We start from the raw sequence: 6329 nt of genomic DNA on the forward strand, positions 1-6329 counted from the left end.
TTCGGGAAGAAGTAGACCACATTTTTTTTTTAAAGCATCTCTTAATTTAATTTTGCTTTTTCTTCTCAAATGTAATATAGGTCAATCAGTTTGCCCTACAAAAAACTGAAAGATTTTCTACATGTTTTCCTCCCCTGTCTTCTTCCTTTCTTCCTTTTCTTCCAAGAACAATTCTTTTTTCTCAAATGTTCCTAGCAAGGCCTTCTTCAAATTATTCTAAAAACTATATTTGTTTCTTCTGGTTAACTCAGTCTATATTTCTTTCATTTTGTTTGTTATGAAGTTACATATTTTCCAAAAAGCTTGGGCTCATATTCAAATCGAGTTGTTGGTTATCAAACTGGGATTTTAGAGGTGTTACTGCACCCAGAGAGAAACCTGCTCCTAAAGGATGGCTTGCTCATTAATTTCAGGCCTGAACGTGACAGTGCATCCCAATCCCTGACAAGGCAGTTCTCCCATCAGATCCTGGCAAATAAAGAATTTTATGGGGCCATTTGTTGAGTGGAAGCGAGCAACAGATTTACCGTGGAAGAGCTGCTCTAATGTGGGAATAACAGCGATGTTGCCCCTTGTTAGAGCTTCGCGTTTATTATTGCATCGTCAGATATCAACATTGACATCATTGTAACAGCAGCAGAGAATAACAACACTCCATAGCCCTAGCAACAGCCGCCCTTGCCCAGGAGGGTCGGAGAGAAAGCGATAGAAGTACAACTGAGAATTTGACATGGGGGGTAGGGGAAGTGGCACAGAGGGTGTGGTCCTACCCAGCAGGGAGGAGCATTCTACCACGGAGGTTGTTAAAATGACAATACATGGGGATAATGAAAAGCAGACCAGATTTTATTCAGTTTTATTTCTTTACATTTTGTACAGCCAATGCTATTATTGCCTACACCTGAAGTGGAGTGCTCCAGCCGCTCTGGCCTCTCCCCACACTTGGTACACTCACTCTATATAATGGGCATTCTACTTCTATTAATGTATTTGAATATTTCCATTCAGTATTCCACTTAATCCACCCAATAGCCTCTGAGGTGTGAGCTTTTCTTAACCCGCATAAAAGATGAGAAGGCTAAAGCTTAGAGTGGTTGGAAAACTTGGCCAAGGTAATACCACTAGAAGGTGACAGAGAAGGGATTTGAACATGCATGTGTCTGGGTCCAGGAGTTGCAACTGTGGTTTCTGAATAACTTCTCATTCAACGCTGCATGTTGCTGAAAAGGTTTGGATGGGTTTGCAGTCAATCTGGAATCACAATATGAAAGGCTGAGTTGTTCCACTCATATGATTGTAACCTGTGCCCGTCATGATATCTTGCCCTTCCCTTAGAAGGGTGTGGAAACTGAGAGGAAAGAAATAGAAGAACCTGGTGCAGCAGGACCTGCATACGACTTAATTCCAAATAGAGTTTTCTTGCTGGGGAAAAGAGATTTTCTTCAGAAAAAATATAAATGAAATGGCATTAGACAACAGACAAACAGAATGTTTATAAGTGTGTCTGACATTCAAAAATTTGGTCTTCAGCCTGTCAAACAAAGTGAGGAATTCCACTGTGACCTTTGGGAAATTTTCAAACTCTTAGCCAGGAAAAGCAAAGTAAACAAAATGAGTTAATATTCAAATGGTAAAATGAAGTTTCATATGACCGTTCACATGTTCTACATAAACAACAACACATCTCCAGAAAACATGTAGACTAAATCTGGAGATTTAGTAATCTTGTTGACATAGGCAAAATCCATAGGCATTTATAGAAACTGCGAGGAAACCTCTTTCTCTGGGCCCTCATCTTTGGCAAAGTGCCTCTCCTTTGCTGAGCAGCTGTAAAATTTAGTGCAAGTCTTTATTCTGTTGGATTGAAGCAATCTATGCCTCCCTCCTACACAGAGAGCAGTCATCATGAGGGCAATGCCCATTACCCTGTGGTCTTGCACCCTCAGTTTCTAGCAGGATGCCTGGCACATAACCGTATAGTAGCATAATAGTTACTTAACTCATTCTAGAATGGCTCTCCCAACGTAAGAGAAGCACAGAAGAAACTAAGGTAGGAGATAGAAGTCTGCAGGTCACTAAGAGTAAAGCAACCAACTTTCCATCCAGAGGTTTCGTCCCTGTGGCTGATGACATGGCTCTATACTCCTGTTTGCCTTGTGCCCATTGTCCGTTTTACCTTCTGTCCCCAAGCATCTCTTTGTTTGGCTCACCTAGCTGCTCTGTCACCAGCCTCAGCTCTCCTGGTATTATCAGATTCTCTGTGCCTTGGAGCTGACCTTTCTTCTTTTCAGCACTGTGTGTTTCTGATAACTGATTCTCTTTCTGGTGATTTTCAGGCTCTAAATAAAGTTCGTTAGAGCTGGAGTGTAAATTCAAGGTTTAGGAGTAACAAAAGATGAGGCTGAAGGAATGAGCAAGTGCAAGAATATAAAGAAGCTTGGAAACCAGATTCATTCAACACACTGACTGAAGACTTACACAATAACCAAAATATACAAAACCTCCCCGGGCAAGCTGGACAAGGTTGTTACTTTCCTGGAGCTTACATTGTACGGAGACTGAGAGTTGGAGCTTTTTCCTCAGAGCAATGTAGGGCTACCGAAGTGCCACAAGAACAGATTGGGTTTTAGAATACGGCTCTGCTACAGTGTAGAGAGTGAACTGCAGAGTACAAGAATGACGACTGGGTGATCCTTTCAGGAGGCTGAAACAGTTGTTTGAGCCATGACAAGAGCAGGCTGGCCCAGGGTAATAAGAACAGGGATGGGGGGAAGTGAAAGGATTTGTGAGTTACCTACAAGTGAAAATAGATATAATCTGGTGATAAATTAAATATAGATGTGTACAGTAAAAGCAAATGGTGTACCTCCTGAATGCACTTACAAAGACAGATGTAAAAGCATTGTCAGTAACATTTCCACTCTGCGGGGTGATGGCAACACAGCATAGGAGATATCTGGACTTGGGACATAGACACATCCAGGTTCAAATTCACCAAATCCCTCCTGTGTCACCTTCCAGTCTTACTACCTTGGCCGTCATTTAACCACCGTAAGCTTTATCCTTCCCATCTGTAACAGGGGGATAGGAAAAGCTCACACCTCGTAAGTTATTGGGTGGAGTAAGTGGAATACTGAGTGTAAATATTCAAATACCTTAAGAGAAGTAGAATGCATATTATATAGAGTTATACAAGCATTATTAGATGTACTTCTTGCCTTCAAAATACCGAAAATGAAAGGAAGTACATAATTACTTGAAAGTAAAACATAAAGAATTTAAATAAAATTAATTTGCATATAGTATTTAAAATCTGCGCCTAAGTGTATATAGATATGTTTAGGTATTATTTATATGTTTGTAGAAACTAAAAAGGTTACAGTCGGGGGGAGAAGTTTACAATAATAGGCAGAAAAACTTAACTATGTTGAATGCTCACTGTATGCTAAATATTATCCTAGTTACTTTATATTCATTACTTAATTAATTACTTATGAATCCAGCGACCTAGATATCACTTACTCACTATTACGGATGCTAGAACTGAGCTTCAGAGGGTTAGTGATTACTAGAAATTGAAATCAGCCCTGCCTACCTCAAACCCCTGTTCATTCTGTTATTCAGGCCGCTGAATAGCAGATTTTTTGTGTTTTTAGCCTATCTTGGATATTTCCTTTTTAAGAAAAGTTGTCTCTCTAATGACCTTCCTCACATTGCCTATTCATGTATCCAGGGAAAATATTTCACTGTCCATGCCAGACTTGCTCTAGGAAAAAAAGATCTGGCTTAAAGATTTCCCTTCTCTTGGTGAGAAGGGAGGACTTTCCATAACCAGCAGATTCAAAGGTCTGCTCCTCGGGAAATGAATGTAGAGGGAAGACACTAGAACATGAGAATCAGGAGGAAAAAATGTGACCTGGAATATTGTTTTCAGGTTCCGTTAGGTTTCATCCAATTTATGTTTCATTCATTTAAGTCTGGCCTGTTTGGTCGAAGGGAACACCCTTATGAAGTAGTTCTACTCTCAATTCCTACCTCATTTCTATTGTGTGAAGTACAAGGATTTCCTGGTGAAAAGACAGCCTCCACCATATGGTTCTTAAAAGAATAAACCATACACACACACACACACACACACACACACACACACACACGTACTTATGCATAATTCCCTATTTTACACTTTTTTTTTTTTAAGATTTTTTAATTTTTTTTCCTTTTTCTCCCCAAAGCTCCCCTGGTGCATAGTTGTATATTCTTAGCTGTGGGTCCTTCTAGTTGTGGCATGTGGGACGCCGCCTCAGCGTGGTGTGATGAGCAGTGCCATGTCCGCGCCCAGGATTCGAACCAACGAAACACTGGGCCGCCTGCAGCGGAGCGCACGAACTTAACCACTCGGCCACGGGGCCAGCCCCCCTATTTTACACTTTTATCAGTGTGAAATCAAACAGTACACACAGCTTATAATGAAAAGCAAGACTCCTCCACAACTTCTCACCCCCAGCCCCACTCCCTAGGGACAACCTCTGTCATCTTTTAGCCCTTTCTTCTTGAAGATTTCTCCAGATCTCTAAACAATGTTTATAGAGCTCTACTTCAAGATTAACTGCTTTAGACCAAAGTCTTTGTTTATTGCTTCTTTAATGTTCCCACAAAATTGTCAATTAATTTTATATAAATAACTTTTATTTATAGTTAACTCTTCAAAATATAATAAATATGCATTATTAAAAACATTAAAATGCATATCAAGGATGATAAAAATAGTTACCATTTATATTCATTATAATATAATTGTAGTACTGAATGCATTTGTTCTAATTAATTTAACCGTCCCCATATTGGTACGTACTTGGCCTAGCTTCAAATTTCTCCCTTTATAAATGATGCTGAGTAAACAAAAACTCTTGCTAAATTTGACTGCACACATACTTGTGTCCTAGGAAAAATTCCTAGTAATATAATTCCTGGCATGAGATTTTGTTTGTTTGGTTTTGGTTTTAGTTTTTGAAACATATTGTTAAATTCCTTCCAGAAAGTCTGCACCAATTTATTTGTCCACTAGAACAGGGATTGGTGGACTTTTTTCTGTAATGGGCCAGATATTAAATATTTTAGGCTCATGGGCTGAAAGGCAAAATTGAGAACGATAGAAAGGTATTTATATAACAAGAGAGAAACACAAATTTCCACACATGTTTAATTAACAAAATTCAAAATAATAATAATAACAGAGTACAGTTTTTTTTGTAACACAGATTTGCTAATGAGAAGAATGGAATTCTTTTTGGATAATGACGTTTTGGTTAACTGGACGTGGTAGGCAGAATAATACCCCTACAAATGCGTCCATAACCTCGTCCTAATTCTTGGGTTCTTTAAATATGTTATATAGCAAAAGAGAAGTTGCAGATATAATTGAGGTTATGAATGTTAAAATAGGGAGATTACCCTGGATTATCCAAGTGGGCCTAATCTAATCAAACGAGCTCTTAAACCAGAGAAAATGCTCTCAGGCTGAAGTCGGAGAGATGCAGAGGAGGAGAAATTGTAGATATTGGACGCCTGGGAAGGACATGACCCACAGTTGGTGGGGGGGCCACATGGAAAGCATGGGAAACAAAGTGGGGAGTATCTCGGAACCAAGATTGGCCCCTGGCTGACAGTCAGCATAGAAATGAGGGCCTCAGCTCTGCACCCATAAGGTACTGAATTTATCCAACAACCTGAATGAGCTTAGAAGTGGAATCATTCTCAGAGCCTCCAGAAAGGATCACCACTTTGCTGACACCTTGACTTTGGCCTTGTGAGACTTTAAGCAGACAATCCAGTTGAGCTAGGCTGTAACTCAGTCATGGTGTGACTCACACACTGTGAGATAATAAACGGTATTGTTTTAAGTCGCTCACTTGTGGTAATTTGTTACAGCAGTGGTAGAAAACACACAGTGGGGTTTCAAATTTAGTGTTCTCTGTCATCAAAATTGGTGGCAACTGTCCACCTGCTAATGTTGATCTGAAATGAGATTTCGTATATTTCATCTATGAAATATCTTTTCACACAGATAGGTACTGCCAAACACTGATAACAATCAACAACCATATGATTTTCATTGACCATTTTAATCTCTTGTAAAAATTTACAGATTTTGTTAGGTTCTCTTCTTTTTTTTTTTTTCTTTTTTTTCTTTAAGGAAGATTAACCCTGAGCTAACTACTGCCAATCCTCCTCTTTTTGCTGAGGAAGACTGGCCCTGAGCTAACATCCATGCCCATCTTCCTCCACCTTATACATGGGATGCCTACCACAGCATGGCTTTTGCCAAGTGG

Source organism: Equus caballus, chromosome 20 (assembly GCF_041296265.1).
Source record: "Equus caballus isolate H_3958 breed thoroughbred chromosome 20, TB-T2T, whole genome shotgun sequence".
In the NCBI taxonomy this organism is placed as follows: Eukaryota; Metazoa; Chordata; class Mammalia; order Perissodactyla; family Equidae; genus Equus; species Equus caballus.